Raw genomic sequence first — 19,953 nt, forward strand, 5'->3', positions numbered from 1 at the left:
GTTAGTAGATCCCTGGTTGTATAATGAATCCTTTTATTGCTATCAGGCCCTCGCCGGCTGTACATAAGTAACCCTTTCATTGCTAGCAGATCCCTGTTAGATGCATTTACACCAGGGATCTGCTAGCAATGAAGTGGTTAACCACACACCTCCAATTGGGATCTGCCAGCAATTCAGAAAAGCTAATCCTACCCAGTTACCAGGTATCTTCTAGCATGGGGAGGGTTAATCACACCACCAAGGACCTACTAGCCATTAAAGGGGTAATCAAATGCATAAATAAACCCCTTAATGGTTAGTAGACCCCTGGTTGTGTGATGAACCCTTTTATTGCTATAACAGACACTTGCTGGCTGTACATACCCTGTTTCCCCGAAAATAAGACCTAGCGTGATTGTCGGTGATGGCTGCAATATAAGCCCTACCCCCCAAATAAGCCCTACCCTGTTTCCCTGAAAATAAGCCCTACCCTGAAAATAAGACCTACAAGGACGTTAACTAGGGCTTATTTGGGGGGTAGGGCTTATATTGCAGCCATCACCAACAATCATGCTAGGTTTTATTTTCCGGGAAACAGGGTAATTAACCCTTTAATTGCTAACAGATTCCTAGTGAATGCATTTCCACCAGGGATCTGCTAAGAATGAAAATGGTTAACCACACACCTCCAACTGGGATCAGCCAACAATTTAGAAAGGGTAATCATGTCCAGTCACAAGATATCCTCTAGTAATGAGAGGGCATGCACGTCCATCAGGGATCTACTATCTCAACTACTGCTGTCCACTCCTTTTTTCTGCAGCCGACTTTCTCACATGTACAGCAGGTGGGCCAGGCATGATCACCTCCACGGCTGGCCACATCCCCTCCCTGAGTCCTGCCCAATCACTGTGATCCTTGCAGCAGGTGCCACCTCCGCAATAAATTAGTAGGTGTGAGCCCCAATAGAGCCACCTGGTCACTGTTAGAGGAGGAGGTGGGGGGGGGGGGGCGCTGCATGTGTGAGTGGGCACGGTGAACCTGCCCATGTCATGTGAAAATGTCTGGGATTGTTTGTGGGAGAACCTGTGCCACTTGAGTGTCCATGACCTGCCTTGATTTCTGGGATGCAGCCCGGGACAAGTCTGTGTCACGGATAAATTAGGACAGTTGGCAACTATGCAACAGGTGTCCAAACCTAGTGGGTTTTTCTTTACTTGTTGCTTTGGTGACCATTCTGGAGGCTGCTGCAAAAGGTCAAACAGTAACTATTAACAAAATCACTTAGTATAGTCAGGCCTCTGTTGTCCTTGTGTTGGAAGAATTATTTCAGAATACCAAGTTTTTTTTATCCAAAAGAAGGTGTGACCAGATATGCTTAGCTGCTCAGAGAAGACTGGGATTGAAATAAGTGCATTTATAATAAGATTTATTAAGAAGATTGCAAGGGACAAATCCACACAAATCATAATCATATACAAGCAAAAGTAAAACCTACTAACAAACTAACTTATTATGCTAAACTACATACAAAGGAAGGGGGGAAAAAAGCTAGTGTGACAACTCAGGAATAGGACCAGAGCATGGATATGCTACAAGGGGAACAGGCAGAAGCAGTGGGATAATGCTAAGAGGTTCAAGCAGTAGGTAAAAGATAACAGAATTAAGTGAGTTGGGTCAGGGTGATATTTACAATGCAACTGGGTACAGAAGCAGGATCAATGGTTAAAGAGCAGCAGGATCAAAAATGCTGGATACACATAAGAACCAATTAAATCCAAAGGATACTGCAGATGCATTTAGTAGCTACTACAGTACTCTGTAGAATTTCTGGGCTGATGCACAAACCCCTCAATCTCCAACCAATTATGGAAGTACTGAATTCTTTATTCACAGAAGTAGAATTTAAAAAGGTAATTCACTCTATGCCCAATAATACGTGACCTAGAGCAGATGCATTCTCCAGTGAATATTATGTATCCTTTCAAGAAAATTCTTGTTCCTCATCTGGTCTCTTTCTTTAACCACTTAAGCCCAATTTGCAGCCAAAGGACCAAGCCCCTTTTTGCGATGCGGCACTGCGTCGCTTTAACTGACAATTGCGCGATCATGAGATGTGGCTCCCAAACAAAATTGGTGTCCTTTTTTTCCCACAAATAGAGCTTTCTTTTGGTGGTATTTAATCACCTTTGCGTTTTTTATTTTTGCGCTATAAACAAAAATAGAGCGACAATTTTGAAAAAAATTCAATATTTTTTACTGTTTGCTATAATAAATATCCCCAAAAAATATATAAAAAAACTTTTTTTTCCCTCAGTTTAGGCCGATACGTATTCTTCTACATATTTTTGGTAAAATTAATGACTATTGATTGGTTTGCGCAAAAGTTATAGCGTTTACAAAATAGGGGATAGTTTTATAGCATTTTTATTATTATTTTTTTACTAGTAATGGCGGCGACCAGTGATTTTTATTGTGGCTGTGACATTATGGCGGACACATCGGACATTTTTGACACATTTTTGGGACCATTGTCATTTATACAGCAATATTACAAACCCATAACTGGTCCAAAAGTGCTAGAAAGTGAGATAGGGTTGGGGGCCATTATCAGCAGATGGGATTTTGGGGAGGACCACATTAAAAAGTTTGGACCCAGTCCGGTTTCTCATATCTGGAATATATGATTGAAACCTGTGCAAGTCTAGCTACACAATAGTATTTGAGTCATTTAGGAAGCCCTAAGCCCTCCTTTTTCCTATGGCTGTACAAGGAGCATTGTGGTATCCTGTAGCCTCCCTTGCCCCAAATGAATTGTAGAATCTTTCTCTGAAAGGATTTAATGTGACCCCTTTTCATTGGGATGGGAAGCGAGCGAAACAGATATAGGAGTTTAGAGAGTGGAGTCATCTTTATAGAATACTTTGAGTTCTGTTTCTAGTTTCTGCAACATATGGGGTAATTGCTATTGTAGAGGGATTTTATCCTGGGTGTTAAGTTAATTCCAAGGTTTTTAATGGACATTTCGTTCCATTCAAAGTGGAAGAATTTTTGGAGCAGGGACACAGTCTGTGGTTGAAGAGATAAGTTCATAGCTAGAGACCTCTCATAAATTTGGGAGTGATGTGATGGGTGAGGAATAACAAGATGTTGTCAGCATAAAGCACGCACTTGTGAGTTTGTGTGCCACATGCTACTCCTTTTAAGTTTGGGTTCTGCCTAATTGCGATAGTGAAGGTTTCAATTACTAAGGCAAAGATTAGTGAGGATAGAGGATGCCTTTTTCAATATGGATGGTGCCTTTTGCAACATGGATAGGGTTCAAGTAGTGTCCTTGGAGGCGTATTCTTACTTGAGGTTGAGAATAGAGAGATCTGATTAACCCTGTGTATTTGTCGCCAAAGCCACATCTCTCCAGTAGTGTGAAGATGTATGGCCAGGATATAGAGTCAAAGGCTTATTTTAAGTCTAAAGAAAGTAACATGCCTGTTGTTTGGGTCCCCCTTCCCAGTTAGATTGGATAATAGAGATTAGGGATGAGCTGAACACCTTCCTGTTCGGTTCGCAGTAGAACATGCGAACAGGCAAAATTTCGGCAGAACACATGAACACCGTTAAAGTCTATGGGACATGAATAATCAAAAGTGCTAATTTTAAAGGCTTATATGCAAGTTATTGTTATAAAAAGTATTTGGGGACCAGGGTCCCGCCCCAAGGGACATGTATCAATGTACATTTTTTTTTCAAAACTGATGTTTTTTCAGGAGCAGTGATTTTTTTAAAGCTTAAAGTAAAACAATAAAATTTAAATATTCCTTTAAATATTGTGTCTGGGGGGTGTCTATAGTATGCCTGTAAAGTGGCACATTTTTCCCATGTTTAGAACAGTACCGTAGCAAAATTACATTTCTAAAGGAAAAATTGTCACTTAAAACCGATCACGGCTGTAATGAATTATTGGGTCTCGGCAATATACTGTAGATAAAACTCATTGAAAAAAAGAGCATGGGACCCCCCCCCCCCCCAGTCCATTACCAGGCCCTTTGGGTCTGGTATGAATATTAAGGGGAACCTCAAGCTAAAATTTTTAAAAATGTGTGAGGTCCCCCCTAAAATCCACACCAGACCCTTCAGGTCTGATATGGAAATTAAGGGGAACCCTGTGTCAATTTTTTTTTTTAAATGGCATAAGGCCTCCCCCCCGCAAAATCTGGAAGCCTCCTTTAACAAGTAAACTAAAGGCAGACTAATGCGCAAAACCAAAGTGAACAGCTAAAGAAAATCCACGCAGACCAACAGAAGCTGCCAAACATAAAAAAGTGTTCCCACGCAACAAGCAATCAAATAAAAATAAATATGTGGCGCTAACTGCAGTAAGGAAAAAGTGAGTAGTCAATCTGAATCAAATAAATAAACAAAAAAATCAGCAGTGTAACATCACCAGACTGACACAATCCATATAATAAAAGAAACCAAAAATAATCAAACGTAACCAATATAGCTCTAAAAATGTATAGGAGTGGATAGCAATCACAAAGCAAAACAATTAACCAACAATCACATAAAGTGAAAAAAAGTCACATAAAATCGCATAAAGTGCCAAAGTCTTCACATTAAGACATAGCTATACACACATGGTGACATATTTGGAACGAAAAGCTGAGGCACTTACTAGGCATATTTGATTAAATTTATATGATGCTGGTACAAGATGATAACCTGATTCAAGCAGAGAATATTCCAACGTCCCGGTTTCCAAAATTGATATACTCAAAATGAGATATTTTAAATTTTTACATTTTTAGAAAATATTCAAGTTTTTTGGAGTATTTGTGAACAGGCACATATAGTAAGGCAGCCAGTCAAATCAAAAAGTACCGATCAAAAAATTCAGAAATGGCATGAGGTGTATAAGTCAATGCCACTGAGAGGGACAAAAGGAAGCAGCAAACCTCAGACCAAGATCCCTTTAAACAAAAATAATAATAATGGTATAAGAGGGGGGTATATATTGTATACACTGGAATAACAACACAACATATAGCATGAAGAGATGTATATAATATATGTTAACCAGTATTAACAGAATTGGAAACTATATCTACACCCATGGAGGGATTGGCTAAAATAGCCAAAACACCACCATCACCTAGATGTATATGGGTCAGAGAAAGAAACCCTAATATATATAAATTTAAAAGAACAGGTGGACTTCAAAATGCTATAAATAAATGATCAGAAAACCCCCCAAAAAACGTTAAACCAAAAAATCCCAAGCAAAAAGGGGACTACAAATATTAACATGTGATAATGTAGAATGCAATAGAGAGAATGTATTGCAAAGTAGAAAGCAAAAGCAAACAACAACAGAGAAATCATAGATTTCAGACTGAAGTTATTATTCAGACACTCCAAAAAATGTTACAAAATAATAATTAGCAGCAAAGTATATATATCACTTACCAAGGGTCAAAGGAAAGACAAAATGTATGCTGCTGGTAAACATGCAAGCTTGGCGTGCAGCACACAAATGATGCTGCAGCCATGCTTAAATAACAAAGAGAAGCCCCCATACCCATATGAGGGCGGATGAGTACTTGAGATAATTGATTCAGAACGAAGGTAAAATGAAAAAGGGGGGTGAACACAAAAGGGTGTGTTGCCACACCTCCCTCCATCAAGTGTCAGCAGAGAGATGTATGTGAGTGGCATGGCAGCTGCTCCCCGGCAGGGCGGCATCCGGCACCACCGCATCACACAGCACAATGATGTCAAAAGGAGCTAATGTACAGCGATCAGGGGGGTGGATAGCCCATTTATGTAACCGTGTGGTCCGCCCCCCCTGACACCACGGGGAAGCCATGGGGAAGGCCCCGCTCTCAGTTATATAAGAACTATCAAAGGCAAAGGCACAGCTGTGTCTTGTATTTTTTAACATTTTTACACTTTTTTTCTGAAATGGTAGGGGTACATTTGTACCCCGTTACCATTTCTCATGGGGGAGGCCAGCATCTGGGGGTCCCCTTGTTAAAGGGAGCTTCCAGATTCTGACAAGCTCCCCGCCTGCAGACCCCCACAACCACTGGGAAAGGGTTGTGGGGATGAGGCTCTTGTCTTCATCAACATGGGGACAAGGGGCTTTGGGGGTTACCCCAAAGCACCCTCCTCATGTTGAGGTCATGTGGCCTGGTACGGTTCAGGAGGGGGGGCACTCTCTCGTCCCCCCTCTTTTCCTGTGGCCTGCCAGGTTGCGTGCTCGGATAAGAGTCTAGTATGGATTTTGGTGGGACCCCTATGCCATTTTTTTTAATTGGCGCAGGGTTCCCCTTACTTTCCATATCAGACCCGAAGGGCCTGGTATGGATTTTAGGGGGATCCCCAATTTTATTTTACATTTTGGTTTGGGGTTCCCCTTAATATTCATACCAGACCAAAAGGGCCTGGTAATGGACTCAGGGGGATCCCATGCTCTTTTTTTCAACGAGTTTTATCTATATTGCGGAGACCTCACAATTCATTACAGCCGCTATCAGTTTTAAATAACAATTTTTTCTTCAGGAATGCCATTTTGCTGTGGTACTGTTTTAACCACTTGGGATCCGCGCTATTGCCAAATGACGGCATTAGCGCGGACCTACTTTTCCGGGACTACGTCTATTGACGTCGTCCCGTGTATGAGCGGCCTGCGCGCCCCCTGAGGGGCGCGCGCGGCGCGCTCTGTGATCGGCGAGTCCATGAGACTCGCCTGATCACCGATCCGTGCAAAGGGGTCGATCCCGACCCCTTATCACGTGATCAGCTGTCCCCCGTCAGTGCCACCCAGCAGTGCCCATAGTGCCCACAGTGCCACCCACAGTGCCACCCACAGTGCCACCCAGCAGTGCCACCCACAGTGCCACCCACAGTGCCACCCACAGTGCCCACAATCTGCCTCAAAGGTGCTGCACCCCAGTGCCGCCCATCAGTGCCCAGCAGTGCCGCCCATCAGTGCCCAGCAGTGCCGCCCATCAGTGCCCAGCAGTGCCACCTATCAGAGCCACCTATCAGTGCCACCTATCAGTGCCCATCAGTCCCATCTATCAGTGGTACCTATCAGTGCCCATCCGTGCCACCCATCCGTGCCACTTATCCTTGCCACCCATCCGTGCCATCTTATCTGTGCCCATCTTTGCCCATCAGTGCCGCCTTATCTGTGCCCATCGGTGCCGCCTTATCTGTGCCTATAAGTGCCGCCTTAACTATGCCTATCAGTGCCCACCAGTGCAGCCTATCAGTGCCCACCAATGCAGCCCATCAGTGCCCACCAATGCAGCCTATCAGTGCCGCCTAATCAGCGCACTTCAATGAAGGAGAAAAATGACCCGTTTGCAAAATTTTAAAACAAACTATTAAAACATGATTTTTTATTTTTTTTTGCATCTTTTTTTGTTTGTTTAGCAAAAAAAAAACTCCGAGCTGTAACTAAATACCACCAAAAGAAAGCTCTATTTGTGGGAAAAAAAATGATAAAAATTTCATTTGGGTACAGTGTTGTATGACTGCGCAATTGTCATTCAAAGTGCATCAGCACTGAAAGCTGAAAATTGGTCTGGGACTGAGGGGGGTTTAAGCGCCCAGTAAGCAAGTGGTTAAACATGGGAAAATGTGCCACTTTACAGGCATACTATAGACACCCCCCAGGCATTATATTTGAAGGAATATTTCATTTTTATTGTTTCCCTTTAAGCATTAAAAAAAATCACTGCTCCCGAAAAAACAGCCATTTAAAAAAAAAAAATCATTGATACATGTCCCCTGGGGCAGGTCTCAGGTCCCCAAAGACTTTTTATGTCAATAACTTTCATATAAGCCTTTCAAATTAGCACTTTTGATTTTTCATGTTAGTGTCCCATAGACTTTAACGGTGTTCCAGCAGCTTTCGAATTTGCCAAGAAGGCCGCATATTGTTCGCTGTTCGGCGAACAGGCGAACATCTGGCTCATTCCTAATAAAGATTATGTCAATTGCCCTCCTAATTTTGCTGGGCCTTGTCTGCCAGGGATGAACCCTACTTGATCTTTGTGTATGTAGTTAGTGATGAAGAATGCAAATTGGCTGGCTAGGATTTTGGTCAGTATATTAAGATTACAGTTGATGAGAGAGATCGGGCAATAGTTGCTAACTTCTTCCAGGTTTTTATCCAGTTTCGGAATCACCGCAATGAATTCGGAATTGAGTTGCAAGTCTTGTGGATTGTCTCGGGTCTTGGCGTTAAAAAATTTGGATAATTGCGGAGCTAAGATGTTAGCAAAGGTCTTGTAATATGGGTTAGATAGTCTGTCAGGACCCGGAGTTGATCCACTTTTTGGTTCATTGTTAACACCTAAAACTTCCTCTTCTGTGAAAGGAGCTTCTAATAAATTTTTATGGTCGAGGGAAAGGGGTGGGATGGATAAATTGTCAAGGAAAGTCTTGATAGCCTCAGTGTTTTTTTGTCGGGGTGGCTGTGTAAAGTTTTGTGTAGAAGGTCTGAAAAGCATCTAGAATTTTTTAGGCTGTGTCCGAGGATTCTTATTTGGGGCATTATAATCAGTTGTATTCTGGGGGATTTGTCTGCAAGCATAGATCCAATCTTATCTTTCTGTGTATGGTACTTGTTTCTACTCCATCGTATGCTTCTTTCTGCTTGTGCAGTGAGATCTAGATTAAGTTTCAGCTTGATTTTGTCTAGTTGGGGTATGTTATTATTTGAGAGGTTTTTTTTGTGTTGTGTTCTTAATGACGCATACTCCCTTTCCAGTGTCTCTAAGTCGGCGTTTTTTTCCCTTTTTATTTGGGTAGACATTCAGATGATCTCCCCCCCTAATGAAAGCCTTGTGAGCTGCCCACACGGTTTCCATTGAGGTGTCCCCTGTCGTGTTAAATTTAAAATATTCTATCAATGACTTCTCAATTATGGTGACTCTGATTGGGTCCGTTAGAAGGGTTTCTGACCTGATTTTGGAGCTGTTAGGCACAAGGTCATGCTTACTATCGCTTGATCTGATAGGATCGTGTCTCTGATTCAGGATTGGGTTACTGCAATATCGCATGCATGTATATTAGAATGTGATTGATTCTGGGAAATGTGTTGTGAGGGGCAGAGTGGTGCATGTAGTCCCTAGTGGAGGGATTCAGTTGTCTCCAAACATCGGTTAGTCCCTGAGTATGAATCAGTTTAGCTATTTTGTGGCTGACTTTAAGAGGGCGTGTTAATGGTTGTCCCTGTGGCTTTGATTTATCTATGCATTGATCAAATGTGACATTGGAGTCACCCCCAGAGATAACTGTTCCCTCTAACATGGGGTTAAGAGTATTAAATAGGCGGACAAAAAACTCTGCTTGGCCTTTATTAGGTGCATAGTATGACAATAGGGAGTATATTTGTCCCTCCATCGGTCCGTTAACTAATATGAACCTGCCTTCAGTGTCTTTATTCTCTGAGGTCCAGTTAAATTTACACGCTTTCAAGAAAATTATGGTCACTCCTTTGGTTTTATTTTCTGCGTTTGTGAGATAAAATTTAGGGAAATGCTGTGTATGAACGTAGGACTGTATCAAACAGGGAAGTGTGTATCCAGTTTGAGGGATTTATATGAATGAAACATTTTCCTGCATTTCAGAGGAAAGTTCAAGCCTTGCACATTGTGAGAGCAGAGTCGGATTAACATAGGGGCTATTGGAGCTGCAGCTCCAGGCCCCTTACCTTAAGATACTGTAGGACCATTAAAAAAAAATACCAAAAAAATACCAAAAAAAAAATAAAAATTGACTTTGAGGGTCATTACTCAGTGATCAGGAGTCCCATAGAGCCCACATTTAGAGGATATATAGCTGAAGGTCTACCCCACTACTAATTTGGGGCTCCTATCACCTATGGTCCTGGAGATACAGGGCTCCTTGCGCAGCCTGTCAGAAGCTACATACGGATCGGCCAGTAGAAATACAAGCTGACACACTCTGCAGCAGACTGAGAGGATGAGCTCACAGTGCCTCTCCTCACTTCTTGTCAGAGGCACTGATCTCAATGGACAGCTTGGAGCCTGAAGAGTTTGACAGGCAGCATCGCCTGTCAAACTCGCTCGCAGTAGCACCTCATGAATGCCTGTCAGCTGCTGCTATACTTGATATCCCTCCATGACCACCTTACACCCCCCTGTGAGACAGACGTCTCTCCCCAGCCTGTCCCCACACACCTTCTCACCTGCTGACCTGTGGATGAGGGAATCAATCCCGCATTGTTATTGTGTTCTGCCAATGGGAAGCCTTCCCTACCCACACAATACAATGATCAGTGTTGCTAACTATAGCTGGCAGCACTGACTGTTTTGGGAACCTGACAGGTCAGTTGTACTCAAATCGATCAATAGACTGACTTGTGTACAACCAGCTAGCCATACATAGATCGACTATAGCTGGTCTCTGCTTAATTTGCTTAATTTCAATTCATTTATGGCCCGCATAACCACTACGCAGTCCCTAAACATCCTTTCACAAATCTTTAAATTTTTCCTTTCCAGATTCCTTCATCCCCCTCACCTGTACATAGTGCCCACTGTCATACTCTCCATACTCCTCTTCTATACATAGTGCCCATTGTCAGACCCTCCACACTTCTCTCCTATACAGAGTGCCCACTGTCATACCCTCCACACTCCTCTCCTGTACATACTGCCCATGGTCATACCCTCCACACTCCTCTCTTGTACATACTGCCTACTGTCATACCATCCACACTCCTCTCCTCTGCATACTGCTCACTGTCCTACCCTCCACATTCCTCTTCTGTACATACTGCACACTGTGATAACCCTCCACACTCCTCTCCATAATGCCAACTGTCATACCCTCCACTTGCCTATCCTGTACATACTGCCAACTATGTTTCTCTCCACACTCCTCTCCTGTACATGCCACCTTCATAATACCTCCCACACTCCTCTCCTGTACATACTGCCCACTGGCATAGCCCCCACACTCCTCTCCTGTACATAGTGCCCACTGTTATACCCTCCACATTCCTCTCCCTCGCCTGCACATACTTCCCACTTTCATACTATCCATACTCCTCCCCAATGCCTCTTATGCCACGTACACACGTAGCCGACTATCCGACGGACTTAGTCTGACGGACTTCCCACCAGACTGTCTGTCGGACTTTCCGAACGAGCTACTTGCCCACACACGGCACTTTTTCAGCGGACTAATACGGCGTACTAAGTCCGCCGTACTATCCGCCCTACTTTTGAAATGAACGGACTCGCCCACACATGCGGAGGAAAGTCCGCTCATTTTGAGCGCGTCTCCAGGTAGGCGCGGCCCGCGAAGGAGACGTCGCTGGCCCCGCCACCTGGTATGGAGTTAAAGGGGAACCCCAACGCCGAAAAAAATCGACGTGGGGGTCCCCCCAGGTCCACATCAGACCCTTGTCCGAGCATGCTACCCGGCCGGCCAGGAAAGGGGGGGACAAGCGAGCGCCCCCCCCTCCGAGCCGTACCAGGTCGCGTGCCCTCAACATGGGGGGTGCCTTGTCCCCATGTTGATGAGGACAAGGGCCTCTTCCCGACAACCCCAGGCCGTTGGTTGTCGGGGTCTGCGGGCGGGGGGCTTATCGGAATCTGGGAGCCCCCTTTAATAAGGGGGCCCCGGATACCGGCCCCCCACCCTATGTGAATGAGTATGGGGTACAATGTACCCCTACCCATTCACCTGTAAAATAAAGTACAAAAAAAACACAACACACAAGATAAAATAGTTTATTGCACAGCTCCGGGGGTCTTCCGTCTTCGGGGGTCTTCTCGCCGGACTCCTCCTCTATCTTCTTCTAGCTCTTTTGCTAGCGGAGGAGCCCGGATTTCTTCCTCGCCGCGACCTCTTCTTCCGACTTCGGGGGTCTTGTCCTCCTCTTCGGTTCTTCTGTCGCCGCCGCCGCCGCCTTCTGTTCTTCTGTTCTTCTCTTCAGATGTTGCTTGTCGCTCGGTCTGCTCACAATGACGGGGACCAGGCGTGCGGCGACTTATATAGGGACATCACCGGATGATGTCCCCGCCCATTATGGTGTCACAGTCCCAGAGGATGCTGGGACTGTCACATCATAATAGGCGGGGACATCATCCAGTGATGTCCCTATATAAGTCGCCGCGCGTCGCGCCGGAGCCATTGTGAGCGGAGGGAGTGACGAGTCAAGATCTGAAGAGAAGAAGAGAACAGAAGAACAGAAGGCGACAGCGGCGACAGAAGACCGGGCCACCGCCTTTTTTTTTTTAAATAAAAAAAGCCCCACCATAATCCTCAGCACCAGGACCATGTTGTTCTTAATCCAGCCCTGTGTGAGAGGTGACTTTAATGGTGTTTGGTGTGAAGTTAGCCATGGGAGCAGAAGGGAGGGCTGTCGACACATAAAAATAAAAAACAAATATGGTTGCACTCTATACCCTAAGCCTCATAAACGTGATGATAAGTGATCAGTTCATAATAACTTAAAAATAGTCCCACAAATAAATATGATTCTGCAAGTATTCAGTGACGGTATATCATAATTCCAATAACAGTCAATCAAATTTCCAATCAACAAATCAATAGCAAAAGTGAGTACATCAAATTGTGATCACTTCCAAAAGATCAGTTTGACCTTGCTTGACAGACCCACCACCATAAGAAATGGCTAACACCCAGCCAGGGCCTTTTCCTCAGTGGTATTCCGGGAGGAGCGACGTACTGATGTCTCTCCCTCCTGGGGCATGCCGTGTCAAGCTAGGAGGACCGTAGGTTTGGTGAGGTGCGGAGGACCGGGCTCAGGCAGCCATCTTAGATCCCCCACGCATGCGCACTCCTAAACTTGCATCTTAAAATCTATGCAAACACTATTGCCAGTCACCCTGAATCTATACCACCCTGACCAACGGGATCCTGGTGCTACCTGAAGAATGTTGAACATGATCAGATTTGCTGAAATTCATAAAGCATCTTCTCTACTCCACACTTTGGATAAAGAGGCATTTGATAGAGTGCACTGGTATTAACTGTCTTATACAATCCAAAAATTTGGGCTTGAGGGGAACATTCTATCCATTACTATTTTCCTTTATGCTACTACCTCTACGCGGCTTTATGTACTGTTGTAGCTAGCATTATGTTTACCCTGTTACGTATTACCAATGGGACTAATCAAGGTTGCCCGTTCTACCAAATAATCTTTTCCATGACAAAGGGACCAATGGTTGAAGCCATTAGACATAACCTACACATTCTGTAGATAACAGTGGCTGATTATACTTGCAAAACTGGCCTTTGTGCTAAAGATGTACTACTTACCTTGAACGACCAGGTTCTTTCCTTGCTAGCAGCACAATAAATGATTCAAGCCTTAGGTGAAACATCATACTAAAGAGGAGAAATCCAATGTGGGTAACCATATGTCCTACTAATCAAAATAAACTACATTGTGATCCTCTCTGTTCTTGAGAGGTGCACAGCATTCCCTTTCTGAAATGTAATCTTACATTCTCATCTGGTAATCTGTCAACATTTATCATTAGTAAAAGCTGAACATTTACATATTGGAAACTTTTGTCTGCAATGGGTGGGAAGCAGGGCCATCTTTAATATTGATTGGGCCCTGGGAAAACATTTTCTTGGGCCCCAGCTCTCAATTCTGAGACATACAAAAAATAGCAGGTAGACTAAAAAACTGTTTACTGTAGCAGATCACACAGCAATTTCAATTGGTTGCCAGAGCTTACAGCTTATCCTTACCGGTCACTGGCTAGTTGCTTGAAGTTACAATACATAATTTATGCTTGCCGATTGATTACTAGAGTTTACTGCACATTGTTAGTGCTCACTGATTGGTTGGTAGGGGTTACAGCACATCATTACCACTTACTGATTGGTTGATAGAGATTACAGCAGATCACTACTGTTCACTGATTGGTTGCTACAGGTTAATGCACATCATTACCACTCACTGAGCAGTGGAGCAATCCCAAATAATTGAGCAAGTGAAGCGGCACATTAATACACATACTATAGGAGAGGGCCAGAGAGTGCAGACATACTACAGGAGAGGGTCAGAGACAGTAAACATATTAGAGGAGAGCATTAGAAACTGCAAATATACTGCAGGAGAGCATCAGAGACTGCAAATATACTGCAGGAGAGCATCAGAGACTGCAAATATACTGCAGGAGAAGACCAGAGACTGCAGACATGCTACAGGCGACAATCAGAGACAATCATAGACTGCGGACATACTACAGGAGATAATCAGAGACTGCGGACATGCTACAGGAGACAATCAGAGACTACGGACATGCTATAGGCGACAATCAGAGACAATCATAGACTGCGGACATCCTACAGGAGATAATCAGAGATTGCAGACATGCTACAGGAGACAATCAGAGACTGCGGACATACTACAGGAGACAATCAGAGACTTAAGAACATCATACAGGAGATGGTCAGAGAACTTTCAGCAATGCACAGCTTTGCAGTTGAATAACACAGTTCAGAGTTTCAGCAGTCAGGCATTTTATAGGTGTAAGGTCATACCTGGCCAGCCAAGCTCACTACATACATTCAGAGGTTCAGGGGCAGGGCTTCCACTCTCTACTCTCACTACAACTGTTTCCCCCTGAGCTTACAGGCTGCATGGGGCGGGGTTAGAGCATCAGTGGAGCTACTGGCCCCACCCCCAGACCTCTGGATTCCCCAGCCAGTGTAGAGGGGGTGAGGCTGGGGGCACTACACTGATTCTTTAACCTCACCCCATAAAGCTTGTATGCTCAGAGCAGCTGTAGTGAGAGTAGTGATCAGAGTGGGAGCATCAGTGGAGCTCACGGCCTGTATTCTCCAGCCAGCATAGGGAGGGTGGGGCCAGAAGCTCCACTGATGCTCCCACTCCGATCACTGCTCTCACTACAGCTGTACTGTTCCAAGCATACAGGCTGCATGGAGCCCCGCCCCCTCTCTACTCGCTAGCTAGGGAATACAACATCCTGTGTTCTCTGTCTCTGTGCGCTCTGCAAAGCTGTCATCAGGGCCCCAATTCGTGGATAGCGCAGGGCTCAAGCAGCAGCTGCTTTGGTCCCTCAAAGAAAGATTGGACCCAGGGCAGGTACCCCATTTGCCCTGCATTAAAGACAGCTCTGGTAGGATAAATAAGAGCCTTTAAAATGAGTATTCGAACAAAACAAGTGTACCACTTCCACATATTTTCCACTTTTTCACATAATTAACAATTTGTCTAGAAAGGAAAGGTAAGTAGAACCCCTTATTCTTACTTGATTAGACATGAACTAGCCAAGGGCCCTAGTTATATTGATGTCCAAGATTATCACAATTGATGAACCAACTTGGAGTTTTGTTCCACCCTGTCTCAGAGAAACTGTGGCCATGCTACTGAAAAACACATTACTGTGGGCCAGAACTCACTTTTGTTTTGTTTAGACATTAATGGCTGTGTGTTTAGTTATTTTGAGGGGACAGCAAATTTACACCGTTATACAAGCTGTACACTCCGTTACAGTGTCATTTCTTCAGTGCTGTCAAATGAAGAGATATAATAAAATATTGTCACATGACAATGACATGAGGTGTTGTCACATGAAAAGATATAATAAAATATTTACAAAAATATCAGGGATGTACTCACTTTTGTGAGATACTGTATATGCAAACATTTGGCAGGGGGGCTTTAAAGTAGAGCAGCTGCATACATACATCTCTTTAACGTAGAGCAGAAGTTTTCTGATCATGTGACGGCTGTGACTGCCAATCACAGCAGTCACATGATCGGGATGCCTTCCTCTGGGCACCTAGCTCACATTAAATGGACAGGAGTTTGCAGGAAGCGGTTAAAGCAAATGTCTAGATGCATATACCACTAGGAAATAGTGATAGTAATTATGATTGTATTTGACTCCCATTGATTACGCAAATTTTCATAGGACCACTCTTTGCATTGTTGGTTAAAATTTTTAAATATTAAAATGTTCTTGTTTTAGTGTTTTAACAGAAGTAACAGGTATATTTACAACCCCTTCACCACAATTAGCTGGGTTAAACATAGATGTTGAACTCTATACCCCTAATTATACAATTATAGTGTTTCACTTCTTATTTGCTGAAAAATTAACAATAACTAGCCATTAGAGATCTGTTAATGCCATCAACCTCTCTGAAGTAATTCATAGAATTAATTCACAATGTCTTTATGTAAGATTGATGGCTTATAAACAAAATACTCAGAAAAAAAATAAAATACTAAGGGGATTCTTGGCTCCAACACCCTAGGGCACACTTTGTGGTTAAACACAGCTTGTCCTAATGGCGCAAACATTAATTCACATCTATCCCCTACTGACACCCAACCTAGTTGTTGTTTTACCTTTTTGTTTTCTTGTTTATGTTCTGAACTCTTCGTCTCAAGAAACCCAATAAAAATTTGTGAACATAGATAATAAATACAAATAAGATTCTAATTCACCATTCCCTTCATTCTATACTCTAGTTTCTTCAGGCACACCTTCATGATAAAATATAAACATTTTCTTTTTTTTTTAATAGTTTTTATTAAATTTGCCCAATAAAGAAAAAGGAAATAACACATAAGAATTATTTATGAAGGTCCAAGATTATCCAAATATAATAAGCATTCAGGTTAAATAATATAAACATTTTCTGTATCTTACCTTGCTTCCTGGAGGCTTCTTTTATGTTATTGCTAGAGCTGTCTGTCCTAATAAGCCTAAGTCTAAAACTGCTGCGCCTTAATACAGTATTCCAGAATGAAATGCTGATTCCCTGACACACAAGTGCAGTTCAAGTGTCAAAAAGCTGCATTCACTTGTTTGATATGTGAATCCCTATACAGCATTTTTTGTGACACAACATATTTAGCTGAATTGTAATGATATGAGCTTCTGACAATATTACTACACTATTTTATTTTACTTGTTCTTTGTCAAATGCACTTATATGATATTGCCTTCTGTAATGCTGAATGTGAAACTAAATACAATTGAATAACAGCAAATTTTTATACAGGCACCACCCTGTTAGCCCCAGATCGTGTTTTATAATTATCCTTTAACCCTTTGACTTCCTTAGACATAAGGATTATGTTGGAACAGAGCTCCTTGCAGTTCGTGAACTCAGTATCCTTACATCCACTGCCGTTTCAGAGGCTGAAAGTTTAGGGTTGCTTCAGTGACCAAAAAAAACTTACGGTCATATGGATCTCAGAACTACCTGTAATTATAAATGAATGTTATAAGTGGCTAACAAGCTGCTAATTACTACAGTTGAAAAATGTACACTGCCACCCCTCCCCACTACCGCAGCAATTGGCAATCAGCTTTAACCACTTCCATACCGGACCAATTTTGGCACTCCTCTCCTACATGTAAAAATCAGATTTTTTTTTGCTAGAAAATTATTTAGAACCCCCAAACAATATATATTTATTTGTATTGTATTTTTACCCTAGCAAATAAAATGGTGATTATTGCAATTTGTTATGTCACACAATATTTGCGCAGCAATATTTCAAACCCAATTATTTTGGAACAAAAATACACTTTCATGATTTAAAAATAAAGCAAAATATTTATGCCGATTTTTTTGTATAATATGAAAGATGATGTTACGCAGAGTAAATAGACACCTAACATGTCATGCATTAAAATTGTGAACACTCATGACTTCGGTACTTAAAAATCTCCACAGGCTACACTTTAAAAACAAATACAAGTTAGGGTTACAGAGGAGGTCTTGTTCTAGAATTATTGCTCTCCTCTAACATGCAGGCACAACCTTTTGTTTCTGCATGTGAGCACAAGGGGACTGGGAGCTTTGTTAATATTTATTTTATCCTTTTTATTTTTACTCTGTCGCTTTAATTTTTTTTAATCCCTTTTATTCCTATTATAAGAAATATAAATATGACAGGTCCTCTTTATGGAGACATCTAGGGTCAATGAGACCCCAGATATATCCTCTACCCTGGAAAGCATGAGATGAAAAAAAAAAAAATTGTCCTTTGCTTTCCAGAAAAAAATGGCAGTGTTTACATCTGCCAGAACCAGAAGTGACATCATGATATTGCTTCTGGCCTCCCAGGGTCATAGAGATGGCCAAGACCATCCACGGGCAGCTCTGTGATAATCTGAAACCGCTGCCGAATTGTTAATCCAACTTCTTGATCCCACAGGAGAGCCCAGAAAGGCATCAGAGGGTGGTAGTGGGGGGGGGGGGGCATCTCCTCCTGCTGCCTGTAAAAGCAATTCAGCAGCTGAATAGCCACTAGGGTGGCTTTTACATTACAAGGAATAGCTGGCTGAAAACAAAGATATGCAGGCATCATTCAGATTATACCACTTCAACCTAAGGACTTCATATGATGTCCTAAGGGCGGGAAGTGGTTAACAGTGTGAAGAGCATAAAAAACTTGATGAGTGCGTTCACAGTGTTTTCTACATTTCACTACACTGCAACAGTATTATTTACAAATTTACCAATGGCACCTTACATTTCCTGCCAAGAGTTGGTTGATTAAATTGAAAACATGGAAAAAAAGTTACCCTTGGATCAGATTTAGGAAATACACTTTTTCCTACGTTAAATATTATATACTGCTCCTTCATATAAAATTGTTTATGAAAAAAAACAGCATGTATGCCCTGTAGTATTGCAACATAAATGCCTTATCTGAGAGACTACACCACAGAGCATCTAATAGTATCACTACCGGGTAAAAAATAATATATATCTTCATAAAAAATCACTATAAACAAATTTAAATCTTTGAGGATGGCAAGTGGAAATAAGTGAAAATGACATAATATCGTGATATGACATACATCAAGATTTATGTATTTGTTCCTTTTTTTTAAATGAATGCACTTTAATTGTTTTATTTAATTTATTTATTTATTACAGAAAGGGAGCTAGCACAACACTTTACAATATAAAAGCTCTGAATTAATTTTTCAGCATTTTGGAGAGCCGCCATGCAGCTTCTATCAGATTCTATCAGATCTATTTCACAGTAGGTGCTTATGTCAGTGAGTATAAGTCAGTGTTGTGTTTTTGAGTCCCCCTCCCTATACATACTTATTTTGCAATCATGCCCATGGCCTGGGGATTTGTTTACCAAATTTCCATGCACCGGCCATGTTCTATGGGACCTTCTTCCTAACATATCCTGTTTCAGAAATCAGAAGACAGCTTCATATAATCCTGAATGAACTGTGCTGGTGCTACCAGATGTATGTCTTTGAAAAGGGTTTAGGTTGGCACAGATGGGAGAGGAGAGGGGGGAATAAGTCAACTTTGTTTGTTGGGAAATTAGTAGTCTGCACATAGATAATAGGACTCTCTTGCGTGAAGCAGCACTGTTTTTTGCACAAGCAGTAATAATTGCTATCAAAGAGACACAATACTTATATGACATTGCACAGAGAAGATGCTGCGTACACACAATTGGAATTTTTTGGTCAGAAAAAGCTCTGATAGTTTTCCCCACAGAATTCTGACGGGATTTTGCATACACACGGTCACATCAAATTCTGACCGTCAAGAACGAGGTGATGTACAACACGTACGACAGGACTAGAAAAAGGAAGTTCAGTAGCCAGTAGCCAATAGCTTCCTCCTCATAGTTGAATCTGAGCATGCGTGAGTTTTTGCACTTTGGAATTGCATACACACGATCGGAATTTCCAATAGAAACTTTTTCCATCGGAAAAATTGAGAACATGCTCTCAGTCTTTTGCTGGGGGAAATTCGGCCAGCAAAATTCTGATGGAGCATACACATGGTCGCATTTTCGACTGTGTGTACGCGGCATCAGGAGTGAACTGAAATGCTATCTATGTGCCTGTGCAAATGGGGTTTGGGCTTATACCAAGGGTGTCAGTTTGATATCAGTTTGAGTTGCTTCTGAGATCATTC

This window comes from Lithobates pipiens, unplaced genomic scaffold, assembly GCF_037356315.1.
Source record: "Lithobates pipiens isolate NorthernLeopardFrog02 unplaced genomic scaffold, aLitPip1_a1.2 Scaffold_18, whole genome shotgun sequence".
NCBI lineage: Eukaryota > Metazoa > Chordata > Amphibia > Anura > Ranidae > Lithobates > Lithobates pipiens.